This window comes from Tursiops truncatus, chromosome 6 (assembly GCF_011762595.2).
Source record: "Tursiops truncatus isolate mTurTru1 chromosome 6, mTurTru1.mat.Y, whole genome shotgun sequence".
NCBI classification, from domain to species: Eukaryota; Metazoa; Chordata; class Mammalia; order Artiodactyla; family Delphinidae; genus Tursiops; species Tursiops truncatus.
Window position 1 is genome coordinate 75154725 of NC_047039.1, and position 20885 is coordinate 75175609.

The 20885-nt window shown below is 38.7% G+C and overlaps 1 long non-coding RNA gene across 1 annotated transcript in view; it reads left to right on the top strand.

The window, feature by feature from the left end:
• LOC109552360 (uncharacterized) overlaps nt 1-20885 on the top strand; it is a 46528-nt gene that overhangs the window by 16123 nt on the left and 9520 nt on the right. The window contains exon 5 of the long non-coding RNA XR_012332289.1: nt 991-1122. This is a non-coding gene — a long non-coding RNA (uncharacterized lncRNA). The remainder of the gene's footprint in view (nt 1-990; nt 1123-20885) is intronic.

Genomic DNA, 20885 nt, shown 5'->3' on the forward strand with positions numbered 1-20885 from the left:
AGTGTTTCTGCACCAAGCCAGTCCTGAGCGCTTTCCTCCCTTAGCAACTTATCTTTCTCATTTTCCCCCACTACCCAGTGGTCTCTTTGTCCTTGCTTTCTCAGAGATTAAATGGCCTTATTTTTCGGTGGCATGCTCTAAAGATCTCACTAGCATCTCCTTTGCTTTTTGGAGAGCCTGGTTTGTCGGCAGAGGGGAGGACCTCTCTGGTTCCCAGTAGGGATGTTGTGCTCCTCTCTGTTAACCTTAGTCTGGAGTAGGGAGGCCAACTCCTTCTCAGCCCGTGAGGGCGCCTCCCATCTGACCACCAGGCTTGGACTGGTGTGGCCTGAGGACATCCTGGGATAATGTAACCAACAAGTTACCTTTAATATCAGCTGCTCAAGGAGCAGCCTCACCAGCCCCAAGGCAAAGCTTGCCATTGCCGTTTTAAAAATAATAATCCCTAATCATTTTTGTATATCTTAAGCTCAGGGCCTAATAGTTCAAAAATGGAAGATGAATACAAAGATTTTTCTTCTGCTCTTACTCTGTTCTAATTTTTTTTTTTTGGTGGGGGGCATTTGTTTTAAAACCTAGGGGATATTCTATACCTGTGATGGCCCCCAGCTGAATAAAGTATTAGACAGTCTCTAGATCTTGATACCAATTTCCGTCTCTACTTTCTCAAGACAGCCTGGCTTTTAGCTATTTAACAGAATTCTTGTGATAGATAAAGTCTTATAAAAATACATGGAGACAAAATATGAGGGCCTGGGCAAGGGATTTGTCCTCAGCTCCTGGCAACTCAGCTGGGATATCTGGGTAGGGAAGACACGTAAGAAGAGAGGACTTTGGAAGCAGGTGGCTGGAGTGGCCACATCTCATTCAGTCCATGTGGTCAGTAAAAACTTGGAAGGAGGCATGAAATGTCGCCTAGCCCTTCTAGTATACCTTGTCTACTTTAGATTCCAATGTTCTTTGATTCCTGACAATTCTCATCTTCTACAGTCTCTGGTCACAACCAGGACCTAGTGACTGAAGGCAGAAGAATTTCACCTATTCCCAAGTGTGGGCAAGACACTGGAAAAAGTGTGCATCAATCATCAAGAGTCCAAATGCAGCTTCAACAGCATGTGACTGGTGAGTTTAACAAGCCTCACTTTTGACATAAACAAAACACAGCATTATAGTGTTTCACCCATCTTACCTTTAAGCTTGATGCAGTGGATTAATTTTCCCCTGCCCTGGGATGTCAGCTCTGGCAGATCTTATACTTTTGCCTCCAGTCTTATAGAAAAGATACTCCAAGGTCCCTTTAGGTTGCAAACACAATCTCAATTCAGTAATTAGAATGTCATGGCAAAGACGTTAATCAAAACTTGGAACGTGACAGCATTCAGTAGTTTGCCTTCCTTCAGCTCTGACCTGCTTCAGGGGTGGTCCTCCAGTCTTCACTCCTCCCCTGCCCCTCCCTGGTCACCCCGCCCTCTCTGCACACTTTTCCTCACCAAGGTCAAAGATAGGAGAAGGAGAGAGAAGGGAACGTTATGGTTTTCACTAGGCTGGCAACTTTGTTATTCCTGAGCCTACAGCTGCAGTCCCTAATTAGTTACTGATAATTAAGACAGACCTTTTCCCCATGGCTGCTTTTCTGGGCTCTTTGAGGTGCTCTGCTGAAGTCTTCCTCCTGCAGCTTCCATTAGCTATTCGGATTCTTCGCTATTTCAGCTGGCCATTTGCAGCTCCTCCCTCAGCCCGTAGGGATCCAGTGACACCCTTCCAACTCCTTCCACTCAGGTCTTCTCACCTTCTGTGTTACCCTATTGCGCAGGACCAAAGACAAGATGAGCTGGGTCTCTCTCTGGAGTGGCTTATGTCAGTTCCCATGATCCTTTGTCCAGTGAGCCCTTTGTCCAGTGAGCCCAGGTTGCAGGCTGACCCTACCACAGAGCACAGGACGATGCCCCTTGATAGAATTAAGATTGGTTGGAAACCTTTCTGCATGAAAACTAATTGCACATAAAAATTAGTTAATCTCTGTTTTTCTCAGTTATAGCTTGTTAATTTTATAAGCAATATTTCAATGCGTTAGAGGTAATGAATACAAAAATTGTATTTGATTCATCATATAGTCTCATACATTTTTGAGTTGCAAATTCTCCCAGAGAGATATCATACCAACTCTATGTTAGTGTGTAATGTTCAGAATTTGGTTCCTTGCTTTTGTTCAATGCAGTAACTTCACAGTTTTTTTGATATTTAACTTTTGGTTTTGTGAAAATAAGAAGATTTGAGCATTGAAATAAAGCATTACTGTTAGCATGATTTAATTTTTTCTTGCTTTTGAAGTAGCAAAAATTCATTGACTTGAGGGTAAATTATTTTATTTCTCTGAAAAAAATGTAGTATACAATGAGTGAGGGCTGATGATATGTTTCCTTGACAAGTCCTTTTAAGAAGACTGCTTCTAAATGCAAACTGCCAAGGGAAATCTTGGGAAGCAGAATTTTTTTTAATAAGTTCATAGGGAGCCACTGTGCCCTTCTGTTTCTTTCGTGCTCTTTAGGAATCCTTCCTGTATATACTTAGAATTTTTTTTCTGCTTTGAATTGAAATAGTCTATGGAGCAGCCACTTTATATATGTTTTAAACTCTTGCTTGGTTCATAAAAATGCATTTTTAAGAGTTCCCGTGCAGCATAGATTTGTTTAAACATTTAAAGTCAACAACACATCATATCTGGTATGGTTGATGGAGCAGAGAGAATATTGAGTGCAAAGTACTGAAATTTTATAAGCTTTGGCAATAAAGGGTAAAGATCTCTATTCATTTAGAAACTATTATTAGAAAATAATGTCTTGTAACTTTATCATTTATTATCTCAGTTGATTCTCAGCCCTTGTCAGGGGTTTGTCAATAGGCAGGTCAGATTGTCATATCCTCATGTTAATGATGAGGAAACTGAGGCTCAGAGAGGTTGAGTGAATTAGCCAGTGTCATCCTGCTGGTACACTGAAGAACCAGGATAGGAATCCAGGTTTGCTGTCTTTAAGTCCTAAATTTTTACATTATAGCATTATGATTTTCAAGACAACAGTGATTAGTTATGGTTAGGGCATGCAAAGATGGACGAGACTGGCCCTATTTCCAAAAGCTAGTTGAGAGGTAGAGCTGGGAGACAGACAAGTCGTGAAACCCTTGCAGTAAGATTTGGTAAGGACAATAATAAGAACTATTAAATGAGGCACTAAGGAAGGCCTAATTCTATCAGGGGTGGAAGTGGGAAGGAGTTTAAGCTCTTGTGTTTAGGAGAAGGAGTTTTGATCCGTGACAGTATCTCTGTTCCACAGACCTGTATATGAGAAAGGAAGTCCCTCCTCTCCCCATCCTCCCTTACCCCAGCCCCTGTGGTCAAGAGACTGAGTGATTGAGGAATTATGGTGATGGTACTGAATACAACAACTCCAGCTGAGCAACAAAGTCTGTGGCAATTGAAGAATTCTTGGTCTGGGAGTAAGGAGCCTTCCCAGGGAAAAGCAGTAGAGTTAAGGTTTTATAGAGAAGATGGCTCCAGACCTTTGACCGCACTTGGAGCTTCAGAAAGTCATCTTGGTATTTTCTAAAGATGTGACCCAAGACGGGTCACAAAAGGCAAGGCAGCATTGTTTGCTGGAACACTCTTGCTTTATTCAGGCTACTTTCTATAAAAATGAAATCTATACTGTTAAGTATGAACTAAGCTGTTTATGTATCTTTTTTCTCCCTCTCATGTATCTATGTCTGTCTATCCATCTATTGATCCATCTATCTACCTATCTAATCATCTATCATCTATTATTTTTCTCTCTTAATACAAGAGAAAATGTTTCTGTTGAAATTAGTTCTATTCTACTATTTGTTCTTTTAATATTGGAGTCAAGTTATGGATATGTGAAATTTGTTTATACAAAGAATCAGAATGAAAGTTGAAGTTGAAAATGGATCCATTTGTTTATTAAGAAGACTTGAGAAGGACAAGAACTGGTGAAAAGAGGGAATGTTGTACCTATCCTAACATAGTCTGAGGCTTACTCCTCTATAACCTCATGTTTTCTGAGGTTTTTCTCATTACCTCTGGCTCCTCCTACTCAGTGTTTTGGTAGCCTCCTTGGCTTTGTCCACCTCTCACTTCTTGGTGGTTTCCACGATTACTTCCAAGACCCTCTTTCCCTTCCTTTTTCTTTCCATATGTCCCTTCCTTTCTCCCTCCCCACACTCTCCAAGGATGATCTTATTCCTTCTTTTGGCTTAACTACCATTTATTGTAGATAGTCGTTAGCTCCACAGACATTTATTGAGTGCTTTCTTTGTGCCAGGCGTTCATCTAAGAGCTGGGGATACAGTTATAGCTTAACATTTTTAGTGGTTTTATGCTTGTGAATTTTATTTTCAACTGGTAGTGATCACCACAGACATTCAAATATTATCGTATACATTTACATTAACGTAAAATATGGGTTCTGAAGACGACGAGCTTTTAGGAAAGAATGAGTAGCTGGTTAGCAGCTTGAGCCAGAAGACTTTTCCGCCTCTTGGAAAGCATATCTGTTTATCCTTGGAATCAAGGTAGCACGATTGATGAGAAAATACTTTTCCCTTTTGACACATATTGCACTGGGTTGGATGCAATTGGGAACTCCTCAATGATGACAGTTATTAATGGCAGAAAGCCTGTTTAAGGCAGATGCCAAGACGGGAAGAAGTCATCTTACTTAGGAAGTGTCATCTTACCCTGGTCTCCTTGGCTCTCAGACATTGCGGATTGTACTGCATCACTGTGAGCCAGGCTTCCGGACTTTAGGTTATCCTGATCGACTTCTTTCTTGGACTGAAGTTATTTGGTAATGGTACTAGTAGGGACTTTCCAGAGAAATAACTAGGGAAAATACCATAAAACCATTCATGCAGTTGAAAGCAGACGTCTCTGGTGATATTTATATTGGGCAGAGACTGTGCCTTATTTTGGGTTGTATAGAAGGACGTTCTTGGCTTCCAGCAAATTCTAACCCTAATGTAATTTGCAAAATTATTTGGTTTGGAAAGATGCAGAAAAGTAAATTTTAAATTGTCGTGTAACTTTTACTTTCAATCTATTGAGGAGCTTAAAAGTCAACATGAAGCCACATCCCACTGGTACTGTTTAAAAAAAAAATAACAGTTCATTTTAAAAAAAAAAAGTCCATCTACATCAAAATAAAAAGCCAACGTCTTTCCTAGACTTTTTGAGTATTTTTTATTTTTTATTACAATGCTGTTTAGGACTCCTTTTCCTTTTGAATTCAAGACACCAAAGGGCTCTGTTCTAAACCTGTCTTCCACCAAAGCAGCTGGTGGTCTGTTACACACAAAAAGAGTGCTTAACTTTTACAAAGCTTAGCACCCTCTTCTTATATCCAAGTTCTACTGTTCTCTAATGCCAGTCATTACTAATTATCTTCAGCTGTGTCATGCTGTTTCCTGAGGTGCACTCTGATATTTTAGTAACAAAGACCTATAGGCCAATTATTAAATCACACCCAACCTTAGTGATGGGTTTTGTTGCAGACAGCTAGTTTGAGTTTCCTTTTGTTCTGCCTCATCAAGAATTTACCAGTTAAACTGAGGAGAAACACAAGTGCGTTTGTGATAGTTATGGGATAGAAAATAGACAGGAGAAATTAATAACACAATGGAGTGCATCTTTGGGTAGTTGCAATATCAAAACTCATAAAATTTCTCTGAAGCATGGTAACTGCTGAGTATAGCAGAGTAGAGTGGGAGGGAGTGAATACTTACTGAAATACCTACCGTGTGTCAGGCTTCGTGCTAAGATTTTCCTACACTTTCTTGTTTAAATTTCACAACAAAAATTAGGAAGTGATTATTCTCTCTAACTCACAGATGAGAAAGCTAAAGTTCACAGATGTGAAGCATTGGTGCCAGATCACACAGCTAGTAAAGGACAGAGCCAGTATTTGAACCCAAATTTGAATCCAAAAGCTTTGCTTTTTCCCAGTATATTATGAACACCAAACTATATTTGGTATCCATCAACTATTTTATTGCATGATGCCTCAAGAAAGAGTGGGCCAGGACATCCTCAGAATTGCTTGAAATGTGACACTTGACCTCTGTAAGTGAAAACAACCAGAGGGACGACCTGCACAGAAAATGAGGAAAACAGTTGATGGTCTGCAAACATCAGCTCAAGAAACAGTCTTGACACTCAGATTGACAATCCCTGTCTATACCATCAGAGATGAAAACCTGAGTCTCTTATTTTCTTGTTATAACCAAAGAAAAAGGGAAGCATTATGCTTGTTTTTCTGTGTGTTGAAAGGAAGGGATCAGGCGACTGTGAAGATGCTGCCTTTCCGTGGTTCACCCTTTACCTTCCACTAATTGGCTTCTGAATGTTTTTCCTCCAAAACTTAATTCGAAACATCCTACCTGGTGCTTTAGAAATATAACGTTTTTTTCATTGTTGTTAAGCAGTTCTTTAAAAAAAAAAGAAAAGAAAGAAACTTAATTCAAAGTTTAGTTTCAATATGCTTGAGTTTTAATCTCATATTTCTTAGCTGAGAGACACTTTTGCTTTTGGATCAGAAAGCACTCCTGGCTGCTATCAAGAGTAAGAAATACCGTCTTGAGACAGATGTCTGTTTCCTCTGCCAGGCTGGTGTGGAAGCCGACCCATGTTTCCTCCCCCATCTGAATGGTGGGGAAGCAGCAAGGAGGTATCAAGCATTCTGCCTAAAACATTTTTTCTCACCACATTGCTCTTGCCACATCCAGCGTCTTTAAAACTAACAACAAAATGGCTCTGCAAGTAGATGGCATTCATGTGAGGTGAGTCCCCAAGAATCATGCATAACCTGAGAGTCGGGCAGGGACAAGCTTTGAGTTGGGTCAGACCTGGATTTGAATCTCGGCCCTAATCGTTTAGCAGCAGCTTTGTCTTGGAATAGTGATGGGACAAGACCTTTCCTGGGATCTTGGAATTTTAATTAAGGCTCATAAATTGAAGACAATGGGCGGTAAGTGCCTATACTTTGTAAGGAGAGGTCTAGACATTTCTTTGTAGACTTTATTAGGACGTGGTAAAACTAGTCTTTGAACTCTTGGCCCCCTATTACCCAGCTCCAGTCTACATCAGAGAAAGTTAGGTGGTGTGATAGAGAACAAGGGGGTTCTTTGAAGGCTATGAACAGGATTAGAAAATGCCAGGTATTTCTCCTGTGCTCCCTTCTTGGCCTCAACCCCTGGAAAACCATTGTTAGAGACAGGGGCCATCTGATGGAAAGGAAAATCGACATTTCACAATCTTGCTGTTTGCTTGATGACCTAAAGCAGAGGTCAGCAAACTTTTTCTATGAAGAGCCAAATAGTAAATATATCAGGCATTGTGGGCTATGCAGTCCTGGTTGCAACTGTTCATCTGTGCTGTTGTGGAGTGAAAGGAGTCCTAGGCAATAGGTCAGTGTGACTGAATTCCAGTAAAACTATCTTCAAAATTCTAATGGTCAGACTTGGCCTGAGGGTCACAGTTTGCTGACCCCTGACTTAGAAGTTCACCCTTTAGTTCTTTGGGTTGGATCACAAGTGAATTCCTAACAGAATTTTTGATGAGCATATGGGAAAATAAAGGCTAGGGTATCGCATGGTGGCCTCGTCAAGAAAAATGGGGAAAGACTTTGAAGTGGGCAAAAATGATAACTGGGTCTTTTAAAATGGAAACTAGGCATTGTCTAGAACACTCCCCTTGGTTATGTGATTCTCTGGCACTGTAGCTTTTATTTTCTTTGAGTTACTTTATAACTTTGTAAATTATAGAAAATTGATAGTAATACAGATTATTCCTGTTCATAGAGATGCAAGTGAATTTTGTCTGAGGGAGATGCAATTGATTCCTCCCTCTTTTTACTCCAGAGAAGCTAGTTTTATATCAATTAAGCAAACTCCTTTCATTCCGGTATTCCTAAGGGCCTAACCATGTATCTGCACTTTGAATTCTCCTTTGAACAGGTTCTGACATCTTACTGGTTCCCTCATTAGTTAATAATTTAAAGGGCATCTTTGATAAACATTCATTTTATATTTGTGCAAGAGTCATGACTTTGTCTTTTAACATCCAGGAGAGGAGAGAGAGGGTGTTAGAGAAAGTGTGTTGGGCACCTTTTGTGCACCACTTCACAATTCTCTTGGCCCCTCACCTCCTACTGAGGTCACTGCTGGTGTTTTGTATAAGTACAATGAGAGAGGGTCTGGCCCCAGGCCCACACTGCATAGCCTTCCCTTTCTGCTCTAGGGCTTCTCTGATATAGTGGCCCTGAATTCATTCATACTCAACTTGAAATTGTGGGGAGCTAATACCAGTGGGGCCACACTTGATCAATGGGGGAGGGGAAACGGTAGATAAATGCTTCCTACTTTCCTCAGCACCTCCAACTCCCCACCTTCACCCCACCCCCAGAAGCATTTCTTACAGGTCTGCAGTCTGTCCTGACGGGATCCCCATCCTTGTCCTTCATGGTGGCCAGCTTGAAAATGTGTACCTGTATTGGCTTTGCCTCCTTCTGTTTCTGTCTTCTTCTCCTGCTCTCTTGCTCCCTGGGATCATTACCCCAAGTAAACTACCTGCTCGCAAAGCTCTATCTGAGGCCCTACTTCTTGGCAACTTAGGCTAAGACAGGGAGAGACCTGCACTTTAATGGTTTGCCGGGCAGGTGTTCACAGTGTTTCCTGGAGGTCATGTTGACCATGAACAGGACAGCCAGGAGTGAACTCTGCTGGAAGAAACCTGTCCTGGAGAGGGGGTTTTGCTGAGGTGAGGGAGCCCTGACAGAAAGAGGTTGCATGAAGAGTACAAAGAGGACGAGAATTAAGGTGAAGTTAAAGAGCCCAGCCTGAAATTGCATTCCCTGCCCCGAGAAATGGTGCATGGGGAGGTCTCTGAGGAGGACTTGGACAAATGTACTATGAAACCCATAGAAGAAGAGCCACAATTTGATGACGACTTTGCAAAGGTTATCAGTCATGTCAAAGAGAACCATGAACAGCATCAACTGAGAAAAGAAGCTCTTACTCCTTTACCACTATTCTGCCTACTGCCCTTGCCCGTGAGTAGGTGAGAAAGGCTTTGGATTAAAAGGAGGAAAAGAAGAGACCATGCCACTTCCCCCGCTTCACTCCTGGTCTGTAAAATTGTGGGTTAGGATTAAGGGTACAGGAGGGGAGAAGTTATTTGGTTGAGGGATTGAAGTTTTGATTTCAACTGGATTAGACTTCAGTTAGGAGGAGGCATGGGGCTGAGATGCACATTTTTTTATTCTCAAATGCCTTACCCTTAACAATTTAATCCTGGGAGCATATACATATACATCTTATGACTTAAGATGTGATTTGTCCCTCATCAAAATAAAGATGACATTCTCAGGATGAATTTACTGGAGTGCTTCCCTCTTTGCTCCATGGTGCTTCTGACTTAGGCTTTGTTCTTATTATTTTATCTTGCTGAGAAGTATGTGTACAAAGCATTTTGTCTGGGGACTGTGATCGGGTCTGACAATATTTTCAAAAAGTTCAATCATCAGGAGGAGAGTTTCTTTTATCAACGCCCCCCTCATTTTCTCCCCCCTCCAATTTACTTTGTAAAGTTTTCTCAAAGAAGAGAATAGTGGTATGTGAAGAAGCGTAAAAAATTCCTTCTGTGATACTACTAACGGCCCATAAAATCTTCACAGAGGAGCTGTAGACATCCTGACCTTAGTCCATGATGTGCAGGGTCTCCTTAACACAAGCAGTAGCATGTCTCTGACCAGGGTTGGTCCAAACATATGCCTCTCTCCTCTGAGGAAGAAAGGAAGTCTAGGGAACGTCTCTTTGGGTGGCTTTGGGGCAAGTCTGAAGCAGGGCTGGCCCTTAGTAAATTGTCCAAGTCACAGAAGTTTGAAACAGGTAACATTTTGGCTGTTATTTTAAGTATTTTTTTCCCTACTCCCACCCCCACACCCGTTTCCACGTGCTCCAAGCTCCTCATGGTGCCTTGCTGTCCTGTAGGTCCAACTACTTTAAAGTGCACCATGCTTGGCTACGCAGTAGGTCTTCAGTGAGTATTTGTTGAATGAGTAAATGACACACATGACGAAGGGACTTTTATCCTTCCTGTTGCTAAAGGGCTTGTTTTTCCCTGTGAAGTGGTTTCCAACGTGTGGACCGTAGAAGTCATGGAACGGAGGTATTGCAGTGATCCCTGTGTCCCGAAACATCCAGGTCCACCAGGACACCCAATTAAATGCATTTCCATAATGTATATGCTATAGTTTTTTCATGTATGTAAATGAAATTGGGATTAATAAGTAATAATGTTTATAAGCCTTATTGGACAGGATTTAAAAATAATGATGGAAATGTATAAATCTGTATTTATTGCCATGATAGGATGTTGATATGTAATTCTGTGAGAGAGCTTAGTTATAAAATGGTGTACAAAGTGTGATATCATCCCTGCAAGACAGTACCTAAAATACTAGATAGATAAATAGATTGGTGTAAATTAGGGCAAAAATGAATTATCTGACAAGTGCTCTTCATTTTTAGTTTATTTCTTCATTTTGGTGGAATATATCATCCAGTTGCTTTCTGAGAAAATGAGCACAGGAGTTTTTTTTTAGATCATTCATTTTATTTTTCCTGTCATATTTTTAGTTTGTAAGATTTTTTTTCTTATTCTCTCCATGTTCCTTCTTAAAAATAGTGTTCTGTTCTTGTTCCATGGATATGAGTTTCCCTAATGTCCTGGAAATTTAATTATAATTTTTAAAGTGTTCTTCTCTCTTTTATTTTCCTGCAATTTTTTTCTTATTTTTTTTGTTTTGATCTTAGACTTTAATATTTGCTGTTGGCGAACCCTGGTGATCATGTTTAAGAACAAGGCATTCAAGGTGAATGGAAGCTCTGGGGTGGGATGGAGCTTTGCCAACTGGTGGCCTTTGCTGGTGGCTTCTCTGGCACTGTCATTTGGTCGTCTACATTTCTCCAGTTTCCTGCTAGTGTGAGACAGATTAGGAGTCGGCTTGCCATCATTCTGAAAGGCAACCAGGAAAGGGACTGGGAGATCACTGTTTAGTATGTACATTTTCACTGTAATCTCCCACTGTTCAGCTTTTTTCGTGATCCCAGTGATCAGCTGTGCCTGGCTAGTAACTCCAGAGCCACTTGTTTAAGTGCTCGGGGTAAACCTCTTCATTCTTTCCTGGGTGGAATAGGTGAGAACTGAATGCCTAGGGTAGAACTGGCATCTGGGGATCTAACTACTGCCTATACAGACTTCAACCATAAAAGGTCTGAAGATATAATATGCAATATGTATAAAAGGTATATTTGACTTATAAACATACATTTTGATATATTTTAAGTATACTTAATATGTTCAAAATATAAATTTAATATATTTAAGATATAGTTGTAGCTATATTTAACTCACAAAAATAAATAGTGCTTTGACCATAACTTTAATGTATATTCTTTGCTGGAAATAGCTAATTACTTACACAGGCAATTAATTTATTTTTACAGTTGTTTATGCAGTTAGTTAATTTAAACAGGTGATTAGTTTTCATATACTTTCTTTTTCTTGTTATCTTGAATTATAGAATATACATGCTGCTATGAAATACTAAATTGATACAGAAGGGGACACAGTAGAAATTGAATGTTCATTCACCGTCTTTCCTACTCCTCAATCATGCATTCCTTCCCAGAAGTAATCACTTTTAAGAATTGGTATCAATAGTCTGTACTGCCTTTTGTGCTGTTGTTTTGGACCTTCTCCCTTTAGTTAATTTAGTATCTATTATCATGCCTACTGGAAAATGGATGGGAAAGTTCACTTCTCAAATGCATATAATTTACTTGAATATTGGAGCAGGTTTGGTGGAAGGTGAAGAGCTGTGCCCTACGTGAATTCTGGTTCCTTTCAAGAGCTTTCAATTAATTATAACAGGCCAATATTTCCCCAGTTGCCATGGCTAACTGAAGACTGACTATCATGCAAATTGGTTTTACAGATCATAACATTGGGTATCAGACTTTAAGAAAGATGATTTAAAAGAGTTTCCTTGTATTCTGTACGAGGAGAGAGAACCAGTTGGGAGAAGTAGAATGAAATGAAGAATCTGGGCAGACACCACAATGAAAGCCTGTGTGCTGTGAGAGGCATTCAAATAATTCTTTAATGAACTGGTTCCTTTGACTTATTTTAAGATCTATATGTAGGGGGAAATAAAAGCATGACAGGAGTAGAATAGATGGAAAAAAATTAAACAAGATTCAGTCCCATTAGTTATGACTGACAAGGAAAAGGTAATAGCCAAAGAGCAAACAGAGTTTTTTAGCAGAAGAAGATAATGATAATGGAACTTTCACAAATATATCAGGGAAGAAGTAGATAAAAGTTTTTAAAAAGTTCAATAATCAGTAGAGATATGCATAATATGAATGACTCAAAAATGGCTGAGATATTGTTGTTTAAATTCTGTCATTACTGAGAGAAATAAAGAAGGGAAGTTTAGAGCACTAATGACTAATGACGGGAATCGCAAACATGGCTACTAAAAATGCAGATAAGTGACTGTTCGTACTGAGAAATTTTGAACTTAGATTTATCAGCACATCTGGTTGACATGCCTTCTCTTGGGTAATACGAGAATCAGCTAATGTGCTTACCAAGCCACTTACGATGCATAATTTTTATAAGATAATTGTGCGGATTTAACATGAACTAAATATTGAAATGCTTTGAACTCTGGAGCTGCCAATTTTCAAAGAAGGAAAACAGGAAAGCTGGAATAACAAATATTTGAAGGCTCTATTGTTTTATTCTTCAGATCTACCTCTCCTTCCGTTAGCTCAGAAGGTCATTAGTCACAAAAAGTTATGCATAATCCCTTTCCTAATGTGAATTTAAGAGGAAATGTAAACACAGTTGCCATCTCATTTCCTCTTCACCTTTATTTTCAAAAGAAAGAAAAAAAACCTGTTTGCTGATTAAACTCAGGGACATCATATAGTAGTAGACTGGTCTACAAAGCATATCTCCACACAAGTATCCATTGAGCAGTGGGAGGAAAATATTAGAACTTCTATTTATCTATTAATTTCCTATTCATATATTATCTAAAATGAGAAATAAGTTTACTAATATTTAAGTTATTGATTGACACTTATTTTGGGGTGTTCCACAAAAAATTGGATGTTGGTAGACAGTTGACTGTTTGCTTTCAGCATCCTGCAAACTTTTATAGACTGTATGGGCCTGTTTTAATAGTTGTATAGAGGATATTATCTTGTTTGCATTTCAGTCTTGAGATGGAAAGTGGACTAAAAAGGTTCTGGCAGAGACACCACAGATAAAATATAATAATAACAGTGATTAAGCACAGACAAGCATTTAGAACGTGGCAGAGCTGACATGTTACCCACACCTAATATGAGTTCATGTTTAGCCATTTAAGAGGCAAAAACAATAACAATCTAATCATCGAATTATTAGACATAAAACTTGGAAATTATTTTAAAAGCTTTTTGTGAATTTACACCCACAACAAAGGCATTAGCTACTGATAGCGTGAAGTCATCATGATTCACCAAATGTTTAAAAGTAGTTTTATTTCACTTTATCTCATCCTCTAAATTGTCTAAATTTGTTACATGTACAAGTGTATAAATAAGTATCTATATTTTGGTAGTGCTTGCCAAAATTTATTAATGGTGTACAAATTTAAAGATGCTTGGAGATCACTGTATGTGAGAATGTATTAAAAAAAGATGTTACAGAGATTCTCAAAGGGGGGTGCTCTTAAATGTTTACATGTATTTCTTACCTTGTATGTCATATTTAGGTATAAATTCCATGATACACACTTTGCAATAACTAAGTGACTTTGCCTTTTTATGAATTCTTTTACAAGTTTGTCATGGCATTTTCTCAGTTCTTCCATGGTGTGGAAATAAATGAAAACCAATCAAATGAGAGAAACAAAAGATATTTATTTAGAGCTTGCTGTAGCAAGGACGTCAGCCACCATCACTCGTGTTTGGCAGAGACTCATATACAGGGAGAGACATGGGAAAGCTTTATAGTGGAAAAAGGCGAAGGCTTCAGGTATGCCCTGCTTGGCGGTTGTTGGCATGGTGAAGCTGGAGGTGGGATAACCAGAAGCAGGGTATCCTATGTGACTGATTAGGCATATATTTTTGGCTTTCTCTGGTTGATCCTAAGCTGGAAGCAGGGACAAAAATTAGGGAAGCTGTCAGTTATTAATTAAGTCCTGGCCGTTTTGGACTGATTGTTACAGATGTATTTGTAGAACAAAGTTTTCCTACGTGGACAGACCATGAAGGGTGCCCATTCCAAACCAGTTCTCATTTTACCGAGCCATAGGAGGTTCTAGAATGCTGCTCTAGACTGGTAATTATGCAAAAGGGTCAATGAGTATTCAGGATAATTATCCCACAAATATAATGCTCATCATAAATATTTTATACATTAGAAGTATATAATTAACATATTTTTTTCTGGTTCTATCCCATTCATCTGTGTTAAATAATTTGCTTAATGTTTCAAAACATAGCTAGTATTTAGGTTGCAGTCAACTAAATTATTATAAATAAGACTACCATGAATAACTTGGTATATAGCTTTCTGAATTTAAGTTTAAGGTAGTATTCTAGAAGAAAAAGTTTTCTGTAAAAAGAGGCTCTATCAACACATAGTCTTATTTTCTTTTCGTTGATTTTGTTTTTGAAATCTACAAAGTTCTTTTTTTGGTGTTGTGTAATTAAAAATAATCCAACTAATATTTCTTCATTATTATACCAAGGATATATACGTACTTATTCCTCCCGTCTTTTCTTCCTATTTGTGTGTTATGTTGCAATTTAGTACACCATGTTGGTGAAACTTAATTTCTTGTTTATTCAATTAAAAGTGCATTCTTTTAATTGAAAATTAGTCAGATAATATTGCAGTTTAATAGTGAAATGCCTTAATTTGAAGAAATAAACTGAATTATGTGATTACTTTCTTTTTTTTTTGTGATTACTTTCTTGAATAGATTTTCTGAACTGCTAACAAATACGTATTATATTAAAATTTCTTCCAAAAGATTACACCAATGAGTGATTTCAGAATATGAACTGGGGATTCCCTGGAGGTCCAGTGGTTAGGACTCCGTGTTTTCACTGCCACGGGCCTGGGTTTGATCCCTGGTCTGAGAACTAAGATCCCACAAGCCACGTGGCATGCCCCCCCCCAAAAAAAAATGCACCATCTCATTAAAAAAAAAAGACAAAACCCAAAAACAAAATATGAAGCAATTTGTGTAAAAATAAAGATTTTATTTTGAATTATCTATAAAGTAAAAAGAATTATTATCCTTACTTCAATTTTTTTCGATATCCACGAACATTTCTAATAAATGCTTTAATCCCCACATGGTTTTTAAATTAGCTTAATTTTTAATTAATTAATTTTATTGAAGTGTAGTTGATTTACAGGGCTGTGGCAATCTGCTGTACAGCAAAGTGACTCAGTTATATACATGTAGACAGACATTCTTCTTTTAATATTCTTTTCCATTAAGAAACAGGTAACATTTTGGCTGTTATTTTAAGATTTTTAAGGTTGGTAGATGCAAACTATTACATTTAGAATGGATAATTAGCTTAATTTTTGAGAAATCTTATAATAAGTCTAGAGAGTGGGAATTCACTGGGAAAGTAAATAATTCTTAGGTTTTAATTTGACATTTCATCAAATATTTAATAATCTGTGTTGTATGGGATACAAAGAAATACAGAGTAAGTTCACTGCATTCAAAGAATAATTTAAATGAAAAAGTGCAGAGCATAAAAATATAAAAAGTTAAACATTTTATCTGAGCCTCAATTTAATTGCAGAATTGGACCATCTGACCATTCATTACATGTAGTCACAAATAATACTACATTTCTGAGAAGCCATAGCTACATCTGGACAAGCTCAATGTCTTTGGTTATACTTTTGGGACAGTTTTTACATCTTACCTGGTTCTTAGTCAGGAGCTGAACTAGGCTAATTTTGGTCTTCTCTGAAACTTCCTAGGATTTCCTGTGATCCGGGAAATTTACTTAAAGGTAGACTCTTCCCTTGGAATCTCTAAATCTCAGGATTTTTTTTCCTTTCCTTTCCTTCCCTCCTTCCCTCCTTCCTTCCTTCCTTCCTTCCTTCCTTCCTTCCTTCCTTCCTTTCCCTCCCTCCTTTCTCCCTCCTTCCTTCCTTCCTTCCTTCCTTCCTTCCGTTGTCCTAAAATCCCTATCTTCTTAGCATCCTGAAAGCAGCTATGGCTATTGGATTGGCCAAGCTTGTTCTAATTAGGCCTGAGTCTGGGTGGCTCTTGGGATGTTAGAGCTGTTCTGGATTTTATGTTATGGCAGGAAACAGGGAGTTTGGGTTATCCTTGTACTAGGTGTCAATGAGCTGTACTTCCCCACCGTGTGGCTGGCTCATGTGGTTGTGTTAGGGAACCCAACACAATTTAGTTGGTCTAGCCTTGTGTGCCTTCCTTAAGCTAATGTAACCACCTCAGAGATAAGGCACAAGGCACCAAAGGGAAGCCTTGTTGGTTCCTGCAATGCCTAGTCCTCTTTCCGAACTTCCTCCCACTTTGCTTTAGCTCTCTAGGCTACTGACTTTGCTCCATGTAACCCGTGGGGTGGATACTGTTGTGCTCCCAAATGTGATCTTGCCATATCCATGGACTTGACTTCATTTGTTTTCTGGCTCTTATGGCAGTGATTTCCATTGTTCCTTTACCCCCTGTGTTTCCTCAGTTAAACAGCCCTCTTAGTTAGATTTCAGTCCAGTTTGAGAACCTGTCTCCAGTCCAGCTACGACCTGGGCTTGTGGATGTCTGAGGTGGGGATCTGTGCAGAGTGATATAGTTATTCCATAGTTTTCTAATTAGTGGTATTTTTTCATAACATAAAATATGTACTGAATTGTGGAAAGTTTAAAAAATATAAAGAGTATAAAGAAAATAAATATGACTTTTAATCCTACCATTTAGGGAATTCCTTTGTTAATTTTTGGTACATTTACTACCTGAAATTTATATGTGTATGTAAATGACTAAATGAATACATTTTTAAAGAAGAAATGGATTATACTGTACATTCAGACTTTACGCTTTGTTCCTTAATACAAATAAATACTATACCAACCTCATAAAAATCTTTATAAACACAATTTTAAATGATTGCATAATATTTCAGCATACATGTGCTTTAAACTTAATATTTTATTCTGTTTTTAAAATTTGTGCTATCTTTTTTCTCCTGGAAACCTCATTTTCTTCCTGAAAAAACAATGACATTTGCTAGTATTATTTTTTCTTGATATCATTACATTTTGTCTTATATTTCTAACTATAATTATTTTTTAAAAAGAAGAATTATGAATGCTGGGATCCTTTTTCTTTTTGGCTGCGTTGGGTCTTCGTTGCTGCAGGCAAGCTTTTCTCTAATTGCAGCGAGCAGGGGCTACTCTTTGTTGTGGTGCGCAGGCTTCTTGTTGCGGTGGCTTCTCTTGTTGCAGAGCACGGGCTCTAGGCGCACGGGCTTCAGTAGTTTTGGCGCGTGGGCTCTAGAGCGCAGGCTCAGTAGTTGTGGCGCATGGGCTTAGTTGCTCCGTGGCATGTGGGATCTTCCCAGACTAGGACTCAAACCTGTGTCCCCTGCACTGGCAGGAGGATTCTTAACCACTGCACCACCAGGGAAGCCCAAATGCTGGGATTCTTAAATGCAAAGTAATTTTACCTTTGTGAAAGGATTCAATTTTTTTAACTTTCTTTTTACTTCCTTTCATAAGTAAATTAGCTTTGGGTATTTTTGAAGATTTAGAGTCTTATTAACTTAATGGAGTAACAACTGAATCTCCAGGTTCTTTAGGAATAGACTTCTAATGTCTGAGGAAGACTAGCTAACCAGAATTTCAGTTTCACTTTTCTAGGGAGAAAGATTGTGCTTCGAAAAATGTCCCTGACGCTTTTAGACCAATGAGCAGCTCCTTTTATAAACTATCAGAAACTTCAGAAGTAGAACTATTTTCTGTTTCATCTCTTTATCTCCCCAGTATCCAGTCCACGCTCCACCACTGTGTGGCTGTGAGTTTTTGGCCAAACGGTGAGCCTCTCCAATCATCAGTTTCCTCCTGTGTAAAACTGGGATGATGGTTGTACTGTTCTCAGGGGTTGTGGCAGAGATTACAGACACCCTGCACAGTCTCTAGCCTGGCTCATTAAAGTTTAGGTATTATTTATGGTGTTATTATGCTGCTGGTGGAGATAGCGCAGCATGGTGGTTAATGTCGTGGACTTTGGTGTAAGCCTACATAGGTGCAAACCTGGACTGCCACTGACTAGTTCTGTGGCCTTGGAAAGTCGCCTATCCTCTGGGGCCTCAGTCTTCTCATCTGTAAAAGAGATATAATAATAGCATCTACTCCATGGGATTTTTAGGAGGTTAAATTATTGTAATATGGATGAAAAGTACTGAGAACAATGTCTAGCTAGTGCTGTATGTGTGATTGTTTAAATCGAATAGAATACCTGATCCATATTTTTTTTTCCTGATCCATATTTTAAGTAATAGGTGGGTGAAGTAGTTACAGAGCAAAAGTAAATCATGTCGCTTTTGTTTCCTTACATGTGTAAATATTTCCTTTTCTTTGAAGTGTTCAGTAACCAGAGGAACTGCATGCTTTGAGATCATTGGCCTAAAGGGTGCTCAGTTTGACCAGTCCCCAAGGAGGTACTTGCCAGATTGCTAGGATGGAACGTAAATGACTCAGAATCATCAAAATCTGAGATGAGTCAGCTGATGCCTATCTTAGAGTCTTTAGTAGAACCCCACCAAGAACACAAGAGAAGTACTATGAATAGGTAACCTTCTCTATATATGTTTGTGGGACTATTGCCATCCTTTCTAGTGCAGGAGAGTAGTTGTGGATTAGAGAGACTGATTTGCTTTTAGAGATTAAATGTCTTGGACTATCCCTGGGCAAAGAGGAGTTCACATAGAACGAAGAAAATATAAACAGTGTAACTCTATTTCTCTTACAGTAAGGCTCTTCATAAAGAATGATCCAATAGGCTAGAAGATTTTGAAGCAAATTAAAATTATTTTCCACAAGGCACATGAGCATTTTGATTGCTTCCCTATGTTTTAGAACTATTAAGAGTTCTTCAAATGAGGTCCAAAGTGCAGCAAAACATAATCATCCAACTTGGAAGGCAGCCATGGAATGGGATGACTGAATAAATATTACCATCTAGCATCATTTATCTCAGGCTTTAGTGCGAATGGGAGAGAGGTTGGGGAGGGATTTCCTGCCAAAATCCAAGGTTAAACCCGAAGAGAAGTTAGTACCCTCCAGGGGCCATTTTTTCTCCATTATGAGCCTTGGCTATGATTTCATTTCAATGATTATTTTAAAAAATTGTATTTTGAATGGGGGTAGGCAAAGCTGGTTTTGAACATGTATAATTTGAAAATTCATCTAGAAGTGTGATGGTCAATTTGAATAGATGAATATACTTTAGCTGCTGACCTATTCTTCAATATGTTTTTTTTTTGCTGACAAATTAGGGCTATTAAAAATTCCTTGCAATAGAGGTATTTGATTGTTTAAAGTGAGATTGTAGATACCTCCGTCAGCCTTTGACAGGGGACACAAACCATAATTTGGGAACTGTAATGTAAACCTTGAGACAACGAAGTAACTTAACAGACCTGAGTCAAGCATAAACAATGAAGTGGTTTGAAAGGATTGGTCTCCCCGAAATGGCACGTTCCACGGAAGAATGCTTTCTCTGTTTGATCTGTCACTAGAGCTCTCAAAACATGACACTCCTTGAACATAATATACTTTGATGATAAACTAGATTAACTTTCCCAGTGCAAGTGAAAGGCCACCTGTTGCCAGAATGGCCATATTCCTCATTGGCTGTCTTGTAGCTGTCATCACTTCAATGCAATCTGCAACCGACATGCTAGAATATAATGAATATGTCAGAAGTTGGAGGTCAGCCATCCAAGTACATGAAAACTTGGCTCGCCTACAGTGTCAGCATGGAGGCCTCCCCTATCATCTCGTGCAGAGGATTTCTGCACCACTTGATTTGTTTGTACAGGATTTGTTGCTGTTGGATGGGACGTATTTCTGAGAGGCTTTTTGACAGCCCGTTCAAATATTTTCACTGGAAAAAATAGGGCTTCTGGTTTCAAGCTCTTCAAATAATAATAGGTGGTGTAAAATGCCAAGGTACCTGATGGTGGTGGGGGTCTGTTGTTGCTTTTTACTGGAAATATCCACAGAGACTGTTAGAAGTGTTTTGATTGGAGTGGAGAGGAGTGTTGGTTGGAAGATCAGAGCCACTAAAGAAATTGTAGGGATGCTCAATTTCTGCCTCTCCTCCCCACCTGTAACATATAGTGGTGTTGGATCCGTTGGCCCACAAACTCTTGCTATAGGGAAATATAAAGTAGTGCATCATATTTATTTATATGTCAAATATTTATATATCATATGCAATATAGTACGGATCAGTTTTCTGGGTCACAGTATTAAGGAACGGTGTGGGATTCTTATTTATTCATGAAATATCTGTTCTTTCTTCTCAAAAAGTGAAGTATGTTTTAGCTAACAGCATCAGGAAGAAGCTTTCTGAAGTCTTGGTCAGTATGATGAAAGAATCATGAGTAGTTCCATTGGCTAAAAGTAAGAGAGCTTAAAATCAGTCTTAGCTGTTGTTAAATGCTTGCCCCAAACCTTTAAAGGCCAACTA